The 20,298-nt window shown below is 38.4% G+C and overlaps 1 non-coding gene across 1 annotated transcript; it reads left to right on the top strand.

The window, feature by feature from the left end:
* Positions 1 to 9,006: 9,006 nt before the first annotated feature.
* On the top strand, positions 9,007 to 9,112 carry LOC111766951 (U6 spliceosomal RNA). The gene has a single exon (XR_002798867.1). It is a non-coding gene; the product is annotated as a U6 spliceosomal RNA (small nuclear RNA).
* Positions 9,113 to 20,298: the final 11,186 nt, after the last annotated feature.

Below are 20,298 nucleotides of genomic sequence, written 5' to 3'. Positions count from 1 at the left end.
GAAAACTGGCACAATCAATACCACAAAACTCTGGAAAATAATTGAAGACTTATAGTACTTGAGTTAGTGCCAAGTCAAGAAAGTATAATTTAAAAAATGGTAGGAGAAACTCAGTGTGGAGCCAATCTGCACTTCTATTGTGGTTCCCTGGTCCTTCACAGAAGGAGCAGAGTAACTCCTATGCACATAGTAGGTGCCTATATGTCAGTGCCAATCTATCAAGTAACAGCTTCAGAGACTGAACAGGGAAACACTTCTCAAGCTCACCCTCCCAGAACTTGCCCTGCAGGCAGAAGCAGCTTGTGGACAGCTAAAGCAATGTAAGAAACTATCAACCAGACACAAAAGGATAAGTATTATATGATCTTACTGATATGAAATAATTACAATAAGCACACTCATAGAATCAGACTCTAGAATATAAGTTACCAGGGCATGGGGTGGGAGTAGGGAGTAGGAGTTAAGACTTAAAAGGGACAGAGTTTCTATTTGGGAGAAATGGAAAAGTTTTGGTAATGGATGGTGGTGATGGTAAAATAATGTGAAAATAACAGCACTGAACTATGTAATTGAATGTGGGAAAGAGGGGACATTTTAGGTTGTATATAGATTACTAGAATAAAAATTTTAAAAATTGATGGAACTGCACAATGTTATAATTAATAGTACAATTATAAAAATGCTCTATCATCAATAATGAATTTACCACACCAATGCAAGGTGTTAATAATAAGTGGTATATGGGAACTGTATATATTATTTATGATTATTCTGTAAACCCACAACTTCTCTAATTATAATAAAGAAGCAATTAAATCAAAGCAGCTTGGAGCAAAGGATTACCTGCAGTTTACACATAGGGCAACATAGAGGGGAAGAAAGTCTATTGCAATGGAGCATCAAGTAGAGGGGCCATTTGAATTCACATGAGGGAAACTTAAGGCTATAAGCAATCACAAGCCTAGAATAAGGCACAATCTTAGAAAAGATGGTGAGGACATTGTACTTCATATTTGCCTCAGGCTGATCTTCTTGATAGGAGAGCTAAACTTTGAAGGCAAGGTCTAGCGAATGTAGAGCCAATTTTCAAAGAAAATGAAAAGTGCTTTCTGCCTTTTTTTTTTTTTTTCTGTTACTGGCACTTAAGGAAAAGTATGTCATATCACTAGCTGGAAAGAAACTTAAGGAACAGAGATCAGAGATCCCAGAACCAACATTTGAAAATATTAAAATGTAGGGTGTGCAACAAAAGACTACAAGACAAAGAAAAAAGGTATGATGGCCCATCCAAAGGAACAAGGTACAATTCAGAAACCATCAACAAAGATGACCAGATTTTGGATACAGCACTGACTTTAAAAAATGACCTTCAATGTGCTTAAGGAGATGCAGGGAAAGAGGGAGAAATAACTAAAGGATATCAGGAAAACAATGAATAAACAATACGAAAATCTCAATAAAAAAATAGAAATTTTAAAAAAGAAACAAACCAATACTGAAATTGAAGACATCAATACCTGAAATGAAAAATTCTCTGTGGGATTTCAACAGCAATTGGAGCTGGGAGAAGAAAGAATCAGTGAACTCAAAAGTTAAGACAATTTAAATGATTCAGGCTGAGGAGCAGAATGTAACAAGAAAGAGAAAAAGTGAACAGAAGAGACCAGTAGATGATCATCAAACATACCAATATATGGATTTTTTGGGTGTACTGGAAGGAGAAGAGCAAAAAGAGCAGAAGGAATAGTCAAAGCAGTAATGGCAGAAAACATCCCAAATGCAATAGAAGACATGAATATACACATTCTTCCCACTCTAGGATACACTCAAAGAGAACCAAGCCCAAGCTCATAGTGACCAAAGTGTCCAATGCTGAGAATGAGAAAAATTTCTGTGAGCTGCAAGAGAAAAGCAATGTTTTGTACAAAAAAAAATATCAACAAGATCTAGTGCCAATATCTCATCAGAAAACATGGATGCAGAAGGCAGTGGAACAAAAAAATTAAATTTCAGAAAGACATTGACTGACAACCAAGAATTTTGAATCCAGTGAGGCTGTCTTTCAGAAAAGAGGGGGAAATTAGACTTTCCCAGGTAATTAAAAGTTGAAGAAGTTCATCACCTGTAGACATGCCCTACAAACAGTGCTAGAGGGAATTCTTCATACTGAAAGGAAAGGACTCTAGATAGTGGACCAAAATGGCATAAATAAAGAAGTCCAGTAAAGGTAACAACATAGGTAATTATAAATGTCAGTACTATTATACTGTATTTGTTAGTTTGTAATTCCAAACTTTTACTTCTTACCAGTTCTAAAAGGCAAATGCAAAAATAGAAATGATGCATCTATGGTTTTGGATATTTAATGTATAAAGATATAATTTGTAACAAGTACAACAAAAGGTGGGGGGATGGAGGAGTAGGTGAACAGTGTTTGTGTATGCTGTCGAAGTTAAGTTGGTCTCAAGTCAAGCATGATTGTTACAGATTTATTCCCCATGGTAAACAGAAATAAAATACCTGAAAAATACATACAGAAGGAGATGAGAAGGGATAATAAATGGTATACTACAAAAAAATCAAGGATATATGATTGTAGTCATTAATGGAGGAATTTAGGAACAAGAAGGTATAAGACTTACAAAGGCCAAAAAACAAAATGTTAAGTGTAGTCCTGCGTTTAATCAGTAGTTACTTTAAATGTAAATGGATTAAACTCCCTAGTCAAAGGCAGAGATTGGCAGAATGGATAAAAAAGCATGACTCAAATATATGCTGTTTACAAGAGACTTATCTTCGATTCAAACACAAGAAGGTTGAAAGTGAAATTTTTATAGCTACATGAAAATTGATATTCATGAATTTTCAATTTATAATAATGAAACCCCATGCAAATATTTATCAAAAGAAAGCTGGGGTAGTTATAAAAATATCGAAAGAATTAGACTTTAAGCAAAAATCCATTATAAGGGATAAAGACTGTCACTATACTAATAAAGGGATCAATTCAATATGAAGCCTTAACAATTATAAATATATATACATCTAACAGCACCCCCAAGATATAGCCAGCAAATATTGACAAATTTGAGGAGTGAAATAGATGGTTCTACAACAGTAGAACACTTCACTATACCACTTTCAATAATGGATAGAATACCTTAAACTTTGTCACCTTAAGTTGTCACTTATGTAAATGGAGACAATAATACAGAGTTCTTATGTTATGGTTTGATTTCTGTATAGTGCTATATGTAAAATAACTAGCCCAGGGCCTGGCACAGGGTATGGGTTCAATAAAGATCATTATCCTTTTGAAAAAAAATGGATAGAACATCTAGACAGAAAGTCAATATGGAAATAGAAGACTTGAATTATACTATAAATCAATTACACTAATATACTTATCTAGAACACTTTACCCAACAGCAGCAGAATACACATTCTTTTCTAGTGCATATGGGACATTTTACAGGATAGACCTTATTTTAGGTAACAAAACAAGTCTCAATAAGTTTAAATTCTTTGAATCATATGATGTATCTTTTCCAACTACAATGGAATGAAGTTTGAAATCAATTGTCGGAGAACTGGAAAATTAATAAATATGTGGAATTAAACAACATACTCAACTAATGAGTCAAAGAAGAAATCACAAGAGAAATTAGGAAATATAGTGAGAAAAATGTAAATTAAAACACAACATACCAAAACTTATGGGAGGCAGCAAAGGCAGTAAGGAGAGGAAAATTTATAGATCTAAATGCTTGCATTAAAAAAGAAGAAACATCTCAAATTAGAGACCAAATATCACAACTGGAGGATCTAGAAAAAGAAGAACAAATTAAAACCAAGGTATGCAGAGTTAAGAAACTAACAAAGGTTAGAGTGGAGATAAATAAAATAGAGAATAAAAAAGAGAAAATCAACATTGCCAAAAGTTGGTTTTTGAAATGATCCATAAAACTGACAAACCTTAAGGTAGATAAAAAATAGAAAAAGAGAGAGAGGTTGCAAGTAAATAAAACCAGAAATGAAAGGGGGACATTACTACTGAACTCACAGAAATAAAAAAGATTATAAGAAGATTTTATGAAACTGTATGTAAACAAAATAGATAAACCATAGAAACACATAAATTCCTAGAAAACTACACTGACAAAAGGAATAGAAGATCTTAAGAGACCAAAAACAAGCAAAAAAATCAAATTAGAAATAATAATTTCTATTAATTTAGAAATTAATAATGTCTGTATTAATTTAGAAATCATTAATTTAGCAAACATTCCAAGAAATATTAGTATTATCACCAATCCTGTTCAAACTACCAAAAAAACTGAAGGAAAAAGAATACTTTCTAACCCATTCTGGGAGGCCAACATCACCCTAATACCAAAGTCAGATAAAGATACCAAAAGAAAAAAAAAGACAGACCAATATTTATGAATATAGATAAAAAATCATCAGGGAAGCAGATGTGGCTCAAGCAGTTGGGTGCCTGTTTACCACATAGGAGGTCCCAGTTTCAGTTCCCAATTCCTCCCAAAGAAAACGAGCAAGATAGCTGATGCGATGGGCCAGCATGGCAAGCTGATGCAATGAGATGATGCAATGAGGAAACACAACAAGGAAACACAATGAGAGCTACAAGAAGCAGACAGTGGCTGTGACTCAAGCAATTGGGTACTCCCTCCCACATGGGAGATCCCAGGTTCAGTTCCCAGTGCTTCCTAAAAAGAAGACGAACAAACAGAAAGCACACAATGAGCAGGCAGCAAGCACAAACAACTTGGAGAAGGGGGATAAATAAAATGAATCTTTAAAAAAAAATCCTCAACAGAATATTAGCAAGTCAAATCCAACACATATTAAAGAATTATACAACATGACCAAGTGAGATTTTCCCCTCATATAAGGGTGGTTCAACATTAAAAAAATCAATTAATGTAATATATCAAATTAATAGAACAGAGTAAAAAAAGAATCCTGATCACAACTGATACAGAAAAAGCATTTGATAAAATCCAACACCCTCGCTTGATATAAAGACTTAGAAAAGTAGGAATAAAAGGAAATTTCCTTAAGATGATAAAGGATATATGAAAATGCACAGCTAACATCATATTATATGGTGAAAGACTCAGAGCTTCTTCCCTCTCTGATCAGGAAAAAGACAAGAATGCCCACATGTCCCCACTGTTATTCAAGAGTATACTGAAAATTCTAGCCAGAACAATTAAGCAAGAAACATAATAAAATGCATCTAAACTGGAAAAGAAGAAATAGAACTTCCTCTGTTTGCAGATGACATGACCCTATCTAGAAAATCCTAAAAACTCCACTTCAAAGCTACTAGAGCTAATAAACAAATTCAGCAGAGTGGTAGGTTATAAGAAAAACACGCAAAATCAGTAGAGCTTCTATACACTAATAATGAACAATCTGAAGAGGAAATTAAGAATTAAATTCCACTTACATTATAACTATAAGAACCAAATATCTATGTACAAATTTAACCAATGATGTAATGTACTTATACATGGGAAACTACAAAAACATTGCTGAAAGAAATCAAAGGAACCCTAAAGAAAGGGAAGGACATTCTGTTTTCACAGATTGGAAGATTAAATATAACTGAGATGTGGGTTCCTCGCTTACAGATTCATTTCAATCCTAGTTGCAATTCCAACAGCCTTCTTGGCAGAAATGGAAAAGTCAATCATCAAATTCATATATTAGAATAAGGTGCCTAAGTAGCCAAACTCATCTTGAAAAAGAAGAATGAACTTGGAAGACTCACACTTCCTGATTTTAAAACTTATTACAAATCTACAGTAATCAAAACAGTATGTTAGTGTCACAAGGAAGACATATAGACTATTAGAATTTAATTGAGAGTTCAGAAGTAAACCCTCACATCTATGGCCAATTGATTTTTCACAATGGTGCTAGTCCAACTCAATCAGTAAAGAATAATTTCTTCAACAAGAGAAAACAGCACAGAAAACTAGATACCCATATGCAAAAAATGAATATGGATCCCTACCCCTAACTCACATCATATATAAAAATTAAGTCAAAATGAATCAAAGACCTAAATATAAGCTTCAAACCTATAAAGTTCTATAAGAACATAAGGCAGCATCTTCAGGATCTTATGTTAGGCAATAGTTTCACAGACTTTCACACGAAGCATAAGCAACAAAAGAAAAAATAGATAAATGGGATCTCATCAAAATGAAAAACTTTTGCACATCAAAAAACTTCCTCATGAAAGTAATAAGATAATCTGAAGAATGGGACAGCATATTTGGGAACCTCATCTCTAGTAAGGGTTTAATATCCAGAATGTATTAAAGGTCCTCCAAATCAACAAGGCAAAGGCAAACAATCTAATTTAAAAATGAACAAAAGACCTATTTGACATTTCTCCAAAGAAGGTATAAATACCCAAAAGCACATGCAATGATGCTCAACATAATTAACCATTAGGGAAATGCAAATCAAAACCTCAACTGGATACCATTTCACACCCACTTGAATGGCTACTTTAAAAACATTAGGGAAGATTGGAGAAAAAAACCTTTCTATCCTTGTTGGTGGGAATGTAAAAGGGTACAGCTGGTGTGGAAAACAGTTTGATGCCTCCTCAGAAAGTTAAATGTAGAATTACCATGTAACTCTGCAATCCCACTTCTTGATATATACCCCAAAGAATTGAAAACAGGGACTTGAACAATAATTTGCACACCAGTGTTCACAGTGGCATTATTAACAATTGCAGAAAGATGAATGAAACCTACATGTTCATCAGTATATGAATGGATACACAATAGGTGGCATATAAATACCATGGAATTTTATTCAGATGTAAAAAGGAATGGAATTCTGATACGTGACAACATGAATGAACAATGAACATATTTAATTGAAATAATCCAGACACAAAAGGACAAATATTGTATGATCTCACTGATATGAAATAATTAGAAGAAGTAAACTCATCGAGTCAGAATGTAGAATGTAGAATATATAGAATATGTGGGATATATAGAATATAGATTATGAAGGGATTGGGTGAGGTGGGGGTAAGGAATAGGAGTTCAGACATAAAAGTTTCTATTTGGGATAATGGGAAAATGCTTTATTTTCTGAGGGAAAGGTGGAAGAGTGAACCCACGGTAGAAGGAGCAGTGATTCTTAATGAAATTTTCATGGCTGTATGTGGACTGGCATGGGCCAGAATTTTGTAAAGTCCAAGTCAGAGACTGTCTGCACACACCCACTAATTTCTTTTCATGGCACTTCCACTGAGTGCATTAGGACAGTGCTGAAAGCTGGAGGAAAGGCAGGAGAGCTGAGAAGATGCCCGCCTGCATGCAAGCATCCTTCTCTAAGAGCAAGGTAGCAGTCCAGCTGGGGTCAAGGCACAATATGTCACAGAGATTTCTTTCAGTTTCATATAATGGGATTAATATTATAGTATAATGGCCCAATAAAGCTGGTGGCTGGGCTGCACGGTAGATAGTTCTCCCATGATACAGACAGCAGCATCTCCTCTTTGCAAGGAGGAGAGCAAAGAGGATTCCCCGGTGATCCCCCAAAATAACAGCCATGCTGTAAGGGAGGAAGATATTCCACAATTTGGAAAGGTAGTGCCTGTAGAGATCTCCAGATGATCATTAACACACAGATTCCAAGTCCTACTGAAGAGAAAGACCTGATTCCACCCTCAAATACTTGAAAACTTTGTTAAACTGAATGTAACTAAAGTTACAGTAAAGCCCAAAACTAGCTCAAATGCAAAGTAACTTTGCTCCATCTCCCAACACTAGTCACTTGACATAGGAAGAGGTAGAATTTTTCCTGGGAATGGACATTATTATATCAGTCTCTACCGTCTGATGTCTGATGTACATGAAAATTGTGATACATGGAAGAAGAAAGAAATTAGGAGCTGTAATAAGAAGTCAATAGAAGGAGACCCACAGACAGTCTGGATATTGTAATCAGTGCACAAGTACTTTAATTCATCATGATAATCATGACAAATAGATGAAATATTTCAGCAGAAAAATGGAAAGTGTAAGAAAGAGCTACATGGAAATGTTAGAAATGAGAAGTGCAGTAATAGAAGTAAAGGGTTTATTCAGTGGCCTGAATAACAGTCTGGATAGAGAAGAAGAATGTTATCAGTGAACTGGAATAAGTGGATAAAATCCAAAGTGAAAAAATGGAACAAAACAAGCAGAGTGAGAACTGTGGGATAATATCAAGTAATAAATAATACCTATAATTGAAGAATATATATAATAAAGAATATACTTAGTTTATTATACATATAATAATAAGTAAATCTAATTGAATGCATGCATATACAGAATACAAAATATTAGAATCTCAGAAAGATTCTATCAGTCACATATGAATCGATATTTATGTAAATAAAAAAATAGAAATAAATTTAGCTATGTGTGTATACATAAATATTTCCTAATTCTGCCCACTGATGAGACCTAGAACTAATGACACTCCAGAAGCAATGAAAACACCTAGCTCTTGGATAATGCTTTCTAAATAGCACTTTTCACTAAAAGAAAATAGGACTCCTTGAATATTAATAGATTTTGGAGGCTGGATCAGGGAAAGTACAAGATGAGTCTGGGACATCTTTATGCATCAGAAAGTAAGAATGTGCTGATGGGGATATAACAGAAGGAGAAAAGAGCCTGTTTGTACAAACTCCTACTGGCCAAATCTGGGAGCATCAAAATAAGTGGTGGTAGTAACAGATTATGACCCATTGGATAAAATAGGAATCCATAAAAATTAAAGAATAAATGAATGAATGTGCGATGCAAGAGAAGGGAAATCTCTATCTTACAGTGGAATGCAAACTAATAAATGTAGGAATAACTTCACAAGTAGAAAAATCATCATTTCATCACCTTAAGAGTATTAAATGATTTGGGCAAGATCATCAATAGATGTTAAAACTAATGGGTAGTGCTCACTTCAGCAGCACATATACTAATATTGGAACCATACAGAAAAGATAGCATGGCCCCTGCACAAGGATGACATGCAAATTTGTGAAGCGTTCCATATTAACATTTTATAGTGAAGAGGAGCTCATTTATAAATGTGGCTGAAGAAGGTAGTCTAGAGATGTAAATGTCAATTGAAAGAAAGCTAGAGAATAATCTAGGGACTGAATAACACAGTGAACCCAGAGTTGGATGAGAATTGTGGTCAATAGTACAAATGCAGGAATGTCCTTCTGTGAACTAGAATCGACGTGCATCACTATTGCACGGTGGTGGGAATGTGGAGAAGCATGGGAAAAATAGAATTAATTTACCTTATGGACAATATTTAAAGCAATACTGTAGTATTCTTGCAATGCCAAAGATGTACTGTGTTAATAATAGGGGGGTATGGAAAACATATGCCAAATGTAGGATGATATTATCTCATAATCTGTGGCAAACATTCCACAATGGTGTTGTGTGTTGATGAAAGTTTATTCTATAAGAATTCTACTCATGTGCATAGTTGTTTTGTAAGTTCACAACTTCTGTAATATAAATAAATAAATAAATAAATAAATAAATAAATAAATAAACCTAATAGGCAAAAGTTTTAATAGAAACAAGAGAAATGTGTACTTTCAAAGCATCTCCCCACAAATTAATTATTAATTCATTAGCACAAAACACCTACTAGTTAACTTTACAGTGGAGACATCTGGTAGACTCCATTTTTAATCAAATGCTAAATATTAGCATTATCTATAACAGAACAAATAGACATTGGGTGCTTCTTGATATATTTCACTGAGAACATGGCATCACCTTTGTGGTATTCTTGCAAAAATACATATACCTTGAATATAATCATGAAGAAACATTAAACAGATCCGATTTGAGGGTTATTTTATAAAGTAACAGACTTATACATGATAATTATTTTTAAAAGGAGCAGCCAGATGAGTTGCCAGCTTGCATCCTAGTATAATATACAAATGGGAAGCTTTCAATAGGGAACTATTAGGCAGAGATAGGAAGGTCTAGAGAATGCCCCTCTTCTCTCCAAATATTTTTAACATTCAATTAGGGTCTGGCTTTATGGTTAGTGACTCCTTTCTTTGAAACATAAAAACACTCTAATGAAAGTTAAACCTCATATTCCCCCCTTAGTATAAATTTATTTAATCATATAAGATTATTTTCTTTTGAATATTTATCTCAGAATCACAAACTGAGAGAATATTTTTCTTTTTAATAAAAAAAAATGGCCGTGGTGTTAACGTGGAGCATGAGGCATTTAGGAGGAAGAGAGAATCTAATCAGAGAGTGGAGAAGTTTGGGTCACTGAAGGGTAACTGTGGCAGTTTGAGAATATTTATGAATTCCAAAAAGAGAGATTATATTTGTAAACTGGTCTGTTCCTCTGGGCATGATACCCTTTGATTGTATTAGATTCAGCCAAGATGTCTTTGTCTTTGATTAAATTATGTTAAGATTAGGGCTTTGATTGGACCAGTCAGTAGGGTATAACTCAGTTTAAGTCCCTGACCCCTTTGTGGACTATATAAATGGACATTCACTCAAGAAGACACCCAGAAGGAGACACTGAAGAGGAGAGAATTTTTTCATTTTGGTCCTGCCATGTGACAGAAAGGAGAAGGCTCAAACAGCTAAAGCCCAGGGAAGAGAGACAAGCCCTATACCAGCCTACAGTTGAGATCAGAAGAAGCTAGGTCCACAGAGCCTTAAGAAGAAGAAGGAAAGAGAGACCAGACAGAGGTTGTCTGCCATCTTGTTTCAATACATGGCAACAGACTTTGGTGAGGAAGTAACCTTGAGTTGGACTCTTTAGGGCCTTGTAACTGTAAGCTTCTCCCCTAAATAAATACACTTTTAAAAAGCCAACAGAGATCTGGTACTAATACAGGGGCCAAAAGATACCTCTCCCTCTAATAGTGAGACAGATAGGAGAAAGCGGAAGATTGGAAGGAGAGAAGCCTTAACCAAAAAATATGCCTTGTTACAAATTTTTTTGTACTCAGTTATCTGCCTTCAGTCCCTGGAGAAACACCCAAATGGCTATTGTCTATTGAAAGAAGGTAATTACTGGTCCCTTGAATAGAACTAAAGGCAGGCAAGACAATTTCCAAGGGAATATATGATAAGGTTTCAGCAGCCACCTGTCCCATCAGGATGCTAAAGAAAATCATTCTCATCTATGAGTGGCTATTGTCCTATCAGCAATATGCAGCTGGAAAAGTCATCTAGGCCCCAGAAAGATTTTCCCACCACCACAGTTCTGGTTGTTCCATTGCCTCAGCAATCTGTCTCCCTGAGCTTACCTAATCACGCAGAGGGCAGCCCCTAAAAGGAAAACTCTCTCAGAATGGGATCTGACATTGAAGTCTCATATAGTTAAACAAAACAACAGAAAATCCTTGCTCTATAATCAGTATAACTAAACAGGAAGAGAGAAGAGGCTATTCTCAGAAAAAACCCAGGAAAGAGAGAAAAATATATTTTTAGAATGCTTTGTTGTGTGGATATAATTTTTAATTCCATTGTCCTCTCGGATTCAGGGAGAGGTGACCGCATAAGCACGGCTATGGGTTGTTGTGTGAATGGGTCAGTGGACCCCAAAAGGCAGTATAAAGACCCATCATTACAGGATACAGTTTCAGCAAAGGGATTTACTAAATGAGAACGTTGTCAATGCCCTAGGACTGAAACAATTCATTGCAGAGGAAGCTGAGGGTAGTAAAATTACATTTAAGCATCTTTGGGGAATAGGGTAAAGTGACCTTCATTCAAGTTTGGGAGGGATTGTCCCAGTTTTAAAATGGAAAGTCCTACACGTGGGAACCCCCTGAGTCCCAGGCAAGCTTTCACAACTGGTCACCTGCCCAATGGGTCAGCCTAGGTGATCCATAAGGCCTTTTTGCCAGCTTTTAATCTAATGCTTGTACATGTGAGTCCAGTGTTACCTCCATGAGCTCTGGGCTTGGTACGATAAAAGCAATATGGGTGGTACTAGCTCGGTCTACAAGGTAGAGTGCTGCACGGGGGATTGGTGGCTTTATCGATAAAGTAACTGAGCTTGTGAAAAGTCTCTCTTCTCTGAGTCTTTTTTAACCCAGAGGAAAGGTGTTCACATGGATGTTTTATAAGATTCTTTCCAAAGCTACGGTTCTATAACTTTTTTCTATGAATTTAAAATATCTCATGTGAGTCATGAGAAAATACTCTTGCATACCAATCCTCTGTTTATTTATGTTTGTGAAGGGAAAGTGGGGTGTAGAGAGGGAGGTGGGGAACACAAGTGGATAGAAAGAGAAAGAGTGCAGAAAGGACAACAAAAATATTAAGAGAAATTCTGAATTTTTATTCCAAGGAGTTCAGAGGACATATTATAAATCTATTCATTTATTACCACAGAGTTCCTTCTACGACATGACAAACAAGGTCCTACCCACCCACCCCACACAATCATCACCACCTTAGACCCAGAAGAAAATAAATTTGTCCATGGTATGGCTTCTGGTCGGTTTTGTTTTCTTGCCAGGCTGTGCTATGTTTGAAGTATCTGTAATTAGAGTAACTGCTCCTTTCTCCTTTCATTTTGAACCAAAGAGAGAAGCATTATCTACAATAAAAATAAAACACAGCAGATAAGGAATAATTTTCAGGATCCTGCCTTTCTCCCAACTTATTGTCCAACCTTCAGCATTGTTGACAATTTCAGATATGGGTTAAATACAGCAAGGGGAAGTCAATGCTACACCTTAAAAATTAATTGTTCAAGTACTAGGTCATTTCAGAGTAATGCACCGTGAAATTATGTTATTCTCCTGAAGAATTTCCATAAAGTTTAACATGCCATGACACATTCTTTTTCCTTTGGAGACAGTTTTTTAAATTTTATTTTTAAAGTACATTAAAAGAGTCTTTTGATTCCAGGAGTGTGTGTAAACCTTGCTGCAGACAAAGCCAACTTGTTAGGCAGGGTTTTCAGAGCAGCAGATGCCTGCCTATGGCTGCTAGAGAAGATCCCATTACCGAAGCAGCGTCCATAAAAGTGCAGCTCCACTGGTATGCGCTGAGGCAAGCGCGGAAGAAATCATTAGTCTTGGAGCTTTTTTACTGTTATTCACACTGGGATAATGAGATTATTGGAATATTTTTTTTCTTAATGAGAATGAGACAGAATACCTTGGTCTCTAAATGATTTAGTCACGGAGGGAACACATTACTCTTCCTGTGATTGCTGTCAAATGCTGGACAATTGGAATATTATACTGATATTTATCGTGATGGGCAATATTTTTCCTGCCTTCTCGATGTCAAATGAGATGGAAAAAATATTTGTCTGAAAAGCAAACTCCTTTACAAGGTTTATAGAAAGGAAGACAGATGAAGATGCAGGATAGGAACCCAGGGGCGGAGGCTAGGAGGAAGATAATTGGAGGATGGTTTTTTACTGTCTTTTCTTTTCTTTTCTTTTTTTTCATCAGTAAAGCTTTCACCTTGTTTTAATTTCCCGGACTTTTCTTCCAGATAACTCAACAGTGCTTGGGGCTAATTAGACATTGTTTAGATTCAGAATAGAAGGTTAATTTCAAGGGGAAATGGGTTTGTGTTGGTCTGGAGGTCCTTAGTGGCAGCTAGTTAATTTGTACTTCTTGGGAAGAAATAACAATCTGGGGACAGAGAATTCTTTGTTGGGGGAAAGAAGGTTTTTGCACTCTTATTCTCAAGGAATTTTCACCTTAGACTTGGCAGCCCAGAGTTTATGGGGACAGTCCAGATGAATTGGGTGACCTGGTACACTGAGCTACAAGCCAGGTCATAGGTGGCTTCACCTCCCAGCTGGGCAAAGAAATGTGGAATTCTAATCCTGGTCCTACCTCACCTCCAAACTTGTCTTCCAAGAAGACCTGGAAGGTCTAGAAAATCAAATGAATTAACACAGGAAGCACAGCCTGTCATCATTATGTTCCCTCTTTCAGAAGAAAGATGCCACCATGTATCTACATTATAATTAAGAAATTGTAGTGTTCTCAGTGTAGCAGGTGGAGGAGACCTTGGAGTGTGAGCACCGGTCCTGGGATGTGCAGATATGACTGTATACTAGATGGATTCAGGGATCCTGTTACAAATACAGGATGGCAGGCTCATCCCCTGCCGTCCTGATCCTGTTAGTTGGGGCAAGAGCCTTTTAGTCTGTATTTTTACAGGCTCCCAGGAGATTTTGTTCCAGTCAGTCCTCAGCATTTGGGAACTAATGAAATCTAAAAGCTTCATTTTTATAAAAGGGGAAGAGATTTCCTAGGATGGAAATTGACTTGCCTAAGACAACACAACTAACAAGTGACAGGTTTGGGACTTGGTGCCAGATCAAGTCTTATGGTATTTGCTTGATCCACATTGGCTGTGCTTGCTCCCTTAACTCCTCGGTGACTTGGGCTGTACTGTCTTTCATTTCCCAGCTTAAAGATGTGGCATGTGTATTTCAAGTAGTTAATAGTCCTCCAGCATTTGTTTACTGTGTGCCTGAACCTGTATAGCCCTGAGGAGTTATCCTTACTTTCAAAGAACAACTAGATTTGTTGCAGAGACTAAAGCACCTAAGCGAGGATGTAAACTATGTCTCTTACAGGGAGACAGGATGCTCTAAACGCTTCAGAAAATTGAGGAGGGTGTCTGAAATAGACAGAGGAAACAATGGGAATGAATGAGACCCATGCTTCTGGATGTATCATATGGGCAAATTTTACACCTGGCAATTTCTGGGAGCAGTTTTTACTTTTCATTATCATTGTTGTCTGTCATTTTGCACCAAAAATGTCCTCTAAAATCAAGATCATATCTTCTTACCAGGAATTCCAGGAAAGAAAAAATTCCTTAGAGCCACAATAGAGGGGATTCATTCAGTTTAGATGATGCTCAAACTCCATCTCTTCCTTGGAATTTACCATCTCTGACTGAGAAAGTCTCCTTCTTTGAAACTCTAATTTATAACTAACTCTAAGATAAACTTAGTAATGTCCAACTTGCATTATTGATAATTGTTTCTCTATATTAGCTCCAACTGAACTGTTTACAATTTGAGGGAAGAAACCGTATACCTTGTTCGTCTCTGTATCCCATCTCTGAGGGTTTCTAGATGGCCTGACTATAATTGGTACCAAATCTGTTTGCACTCAGTAAGTGGGCAGAAAGTACAACAGAGAGAGCCTGCCCAAGGCAGTGAAGGTCTTCTACTGCCCGCTGTCATTTTCCCACTTTTATCTCTTACCACTTCTTTTCCTGCTCTGGCATTCCCCCCAATCACCCCAGGTTCCCAGATAATGTCTTACCTTTTTCTTTTTTCATCTGTTTCTCCCCTTCCTTTTTCCATTTCCTTTCCCTTGCTCAGTCTCCTACAGGAACATTTCTTAGACCGTTAGTGGGACAGTGGTCCCTATTCCTGCTGAGGAGAGTGGTCTATTGGAAGGCACATGACTTCCTGGCAGGTGAGTCAGGGTGTATTTTGGTCAGGCTTGATTAGCCTCAAGATAGCTTGCATCTCACACCCAGTAAAACCACTTATTTATAAACTATCAATGTATTGACAAGGTCAGGGAGCAAGAGCCTCCTGAGGTGAGATACAAATCAATCCCAAAGAGGTAAGCACTAATTGTTGCAGTGATTGTTGATTTATTTGTAACCACATAACTACTCTCATTGTGGCCATGCCTCCAGGTTGCCCTGTGGTTGGGCTCTTGCGATCAGGTGGGGGCAAAGTATGTTTATGCAAACCTCAACTGCCAATAATCAGCACAAGCTTCCTAGAGACTGTGCTGGGCTCTGCTCCCCAGACATGCTGAGGGGTGCAAGGGAACATTGAGTTCTGCTCTGGCAGTTCTCTTGGTCTCTTAGGTGGTGAAAACAGCATATAAAGCTCAAAGATATGGCCCAAATGGTCACAAGGGTACATAGGATGATCCAGCAGATAAATAGGAGCCTCTCCTGGAAAATTAGCAAGGAGGTTCTAGTTTCAGAGACTTATGACATGCATGTGTGTCCCCTATATTTTGTAAGGATCTCAGACTCTACAATTGCACAGTTAGTAGTAAACACCTGAAGGGTAATCCATGGATAATTTATTTTAAGGCGAACTCCTTAGACAGAGCTGCAGAGAACAGACACGAGGGTCCATTCCTGGTTGGTAGGCAGTCGCTTCCTGGCAGCCTGGCTGAGCTCGCTCTGGGCCCCTCTGGGATCCACCACCATCCTTGCCTTGTCATAAGGAGACTTTCTGTGGGATCACAGAAGACGAGGGACTTGGGGCTCATCTGCCACAGCCTCCCCTGGGGGCTTCAACACAGAGGTAGATAGGTCTATGATTTTTCCAATCAAAGCACACTTGGAAGGGTTAGCACAAACCTGGAAATCCAGTCTGCTCTCCTGGCCACAGCAGCCAACTCATGACCTACCGAAGTCTGTGCTCACAGCAGACCTGTGTGTGGGCTCAGGGTAAATTTTCTTTGCAGTGGTGTCTTATGGCAGTTCTCCTGGGAAGAATGAAGAGCTGATGCAGGGAAATAACAGAGTGTGTGAGAAATGGGTTTCCACCAAAGCAGTTTGCCCAATTTTTTCCCCTTCTATTTCCTTATTCATATTAAAAGCAGTTTTATGATTAGTATAAGTGCTGGCTGGACAAAGCTCCCTCACACTGTACATTTGTGTTTTCTTCTCTTGCATGTTTCTAAGCCTCTCTAGTTGTTAGTGTGCTTGACAGAGGGTGGAGAAACCTAGGTAGGCTGGTTCCCAGTGTGCTGCAAAGGCTCTGCTGGCCACTTGGCTGTCCCACCTGCCAGCTCCAGCCCCGCAGGTGCCGTGCAGCGGACGCAGCAGCAGATGGAGGGAGGGAAGGCAGACCCAGTGAGCATCTTCACGAAGAGGCGCCAAGGCCCAGGGAAGAGGAGAGTGCCCCGGACCAGCTGGACAAGAGCCCAGCTAGGAGTAACTCTCTGCATTCGGGGAAAATAAAATCACAGATGAGAAGAGCAGGGGCCAAGAACCAGCTGGAGACAAAGGGGTGTCATCTTCGGGGTGGGGGCTGCGAGAAGAGTTAGGCTCTGATGAAATGTTCGAAAGTCTGGCCTTGCTGTGGACAGCTGCCACCGAGCTCTGGTCCCAGAAAGTTGTCACCAGCCCAGCGAACTGTGCCATCTGCCTCAGCCCAGAACCCCGGGAGACTGATGGGACAAGAAAGGCTTCCTTGCCCATCCCTGGTGGTGTAGGGATTAGGGCCAAGGTCCCTAACCTTAAGCGGCTGACAGTAAGAGAAGGGGTGGGGGGAGGAGGTGTGGGTCAGGACAGGATGGGGGGTGGGGACAAGGAGGAGATGGGGAGGAGATACGGCTCTAGGATTTGGGGACCAATTGAGTTTCGGAGTCGAGGATGTGCCTCCCCTCCCCCCTTCCCAGGACGCTGTCTCTCTGCCAGCAGATGGGATGGAAGGCTGGGGGTTCTGGACATTTCAGAAGGGCAATAGAAATAGAAATCACTGGCAGGGGGATGGCCTCCACCTGGCTGCCTCTGTGCGCATGCCACTTGGTCTTTCCCGCTCTTAATTAGCAAACCCTCACTGCTCGCCTTCTGACCCAACTTTCATCCTGTGAGATCACAGGGCATGTTCCAAGTCAGAGAGTGTCTCCTTGCTGCCTATTTCTGCACAACTCAGAAGATTAAAGACTTCTTCCTCCTCACGCCTACCTAGAAACAAGAGGAACATGAAGTGCCATTTAGTCATCTCTTTGCATTAACTGGTGATCATCTCTTGATCTGACTTGATGCTTCCAAGGCATTTTCCTCCCTGGATAAATAAGGACAGGGCTTAAAAATAAGAGAGACTCAGTGTGAGGAAGAAAGTTAGGTTTTCTGAAGCACATGATGCAACAAACACATTCACACATATATCTATATAAATGAAATATGTATACAATATTTAAAACATTTGTATAATGCCTTATATTCAAAAAGCATTTCTATGTCTATTGTCATAATTTATGTGATTCACATGGATAATCTAGTAAGATACATGACATTAGAATCCCCATTTTACAAATTAAACTAAAGCTCAGAGAAGTTGCGGCTTGTGTAAGATCACATAGCTCCTGAGTGGTCTAACTGGAATTCAAATCTAGTTTTCTAACATGAAATGTCATGTTCTTTACACTATGCTGGTCCCTTTTTCCAATATGCGTTGAAAGAATGGGAGTAGGATAGGGTCCTAATAAAAGTAATTTCTTCATATTTACCAGGTTCTGCACTAGAGGCTATTTCATCTAATTTAATTTTCAAAATAGACTTTCAAAGTAGAGATTATTATTCTTTAGCATTTAAGTGGTAGATCCAGGATTTGAACCAAGATCTGTGTGACTCCACTGCTCTTCTCTTTCCAACTCCCCAGGGAATTGATAAGGTGACCCTTTGCAGTTCAATGGCGAGGAAGCCAGTGAAAAGCCTGGGCTTTGCCATAATACAGACCTGGATTTGAAATTTGGGTCTGTTGTTTATTAGTTATGCTCTGAGCCTCAGTTTTATGACAAAGGGAATGAGAAAATCTATCCTAGTGTGTACTGTAAGGGTCAACTGAGATAAGGTGCTCAACAAATGCTATTTATGGGCATTCAGTCAGACTTAAATTGCTGATTTGTATGTGTTTCCATAGTCTGACCTTAGGCCAAATAGCCTTTATAGGTCAAGAAGTGATGTCTAAGTAAGAAGAGGATATTGAGGGCCAGAAGGGGAACTTGAGGCTAAAACTAGTCTTTAAGGGAAGAGGAAGTCCTGAGGGTACAGAGAGCCTGAGGATTTTCCTACTTGCTCTACTTTATCCACCTTTCTCCCTAAATGAGTGGGGGATAGTGAGTATTGATAAACACAAATCACCAGGATTTTCCTACCTTCTAACCAGCCCCTTGGAGACTGCCACTCATTCCTACACCACCCCTAGCCCCACCATGCAAGTTTGATGGGTGGTTCTTTGGCTTTACCTACCTGAATGAAGCAAAAGAAAAGAGTAGCTATCAGCAGTGGTGATAGATATTGGGAGGTGGGGAATTTCCTCTCTTTTGGAAATTCCAGTAGTAACTCTTTGCTCCTCACAATCCAGCATGATTCCATGCCATCCTGACTCTGCTCTTGGGCAGGGTTCACAATCTGCTGGCAGTGACCAAGACAACTGAAAGACAACAAGTAGTTTACACAGTCATGAGCTGCTTCTCACGTCCTCTTTTTTATAGATGCTTTGTACCTTGGCAGTTTCAAATTAACAAGAATTTCTGTCCTTTTTTGTTGCTCTTTTTAAACATCATGTTTTCCTTCTCTGTTAAAAAAGAAACAAAATGTGATATTTCGAACCTCTTCTCTCCTCTGACACATATAGTTACTATGCTTCTTGGTCCATAGTATGCTTTTTTCCCCTCTGACGCATGTGACATCTTAATAATTCTAACAGTAGGGGTGGAGAAATGACAAAATGCTTCTGGGCCAGTTTTGAATTAGTGATTTTTTTCAGAAGTAATCAATTACATTACTTAACTAGAGAGCTCAGACTGTAAAGAGAAATATAATTAGTGGCAAATGGGTGAGATAGATAAAGACAGATAGGTGGGCTTCAGAGAGGGAGCACATCAATTTTTCTAGGTTCCATCAGGAGGGCAATTGGATACTGCAAGACTTCATCTCAGTGACTGGAAAGCAAAAGCAAGCACACTTCAGAGCATTTCCAGGGCTTGCACTCAGGAGCAGCAGCAGGCCTGCATTCCCATCCTGCCTCTGCAATGGCTTACCAGGCAATTGGCTTATCCTGCCTATGTCTCAATTTCCTCCTCTGCAAAATAGGGCTAACAATGCCTAGCCTTTGTTCTTCTCTTGGAGCTTTTGTGAAGCTTAAATAAGCCATGTGGATGTGGATTTGCTTTCAACATTAAAAGCACTATGCACATGCAAAGGAACATTAGGATTATTAGTGTCATTTGACCAGGATCTTCAAGAATGGATAGAATTTGACTTTCTGGAAATAGATATGAGATATCATTTAAAGGGTACAGCACAAGCAAGGCTCTGAGCCAATGACTGAGCAATCTCCATACATTAGTTTGGCTGTATCATAAATTTTGAAACAGATTAGGAACTATTACAGTCAAAAGGATGACTGGAAAAAGAATGCAGAGGCTTAGGATTTGGACTCCTCTTAAGGAGGAATAACCATCGCATG

This window comes from Dasypus novemcinctus, chromosome 13 (genome assembly GCF_030445035.2).
Source record: "Dasypus novemcinctus isolate mDasNov1 chromosome 13, mDasNov1.1.hap2, whole genome shotgun sequence".
NCBI lineage: Eukaryota > Metazoa > Chordata > Mammalia > Cingulata > Dasypodidae > Dasypus > Dasypus novemcinctus.
This window is presented reverse-complemented; position numbering and strand designations above follow the sequence as displayed.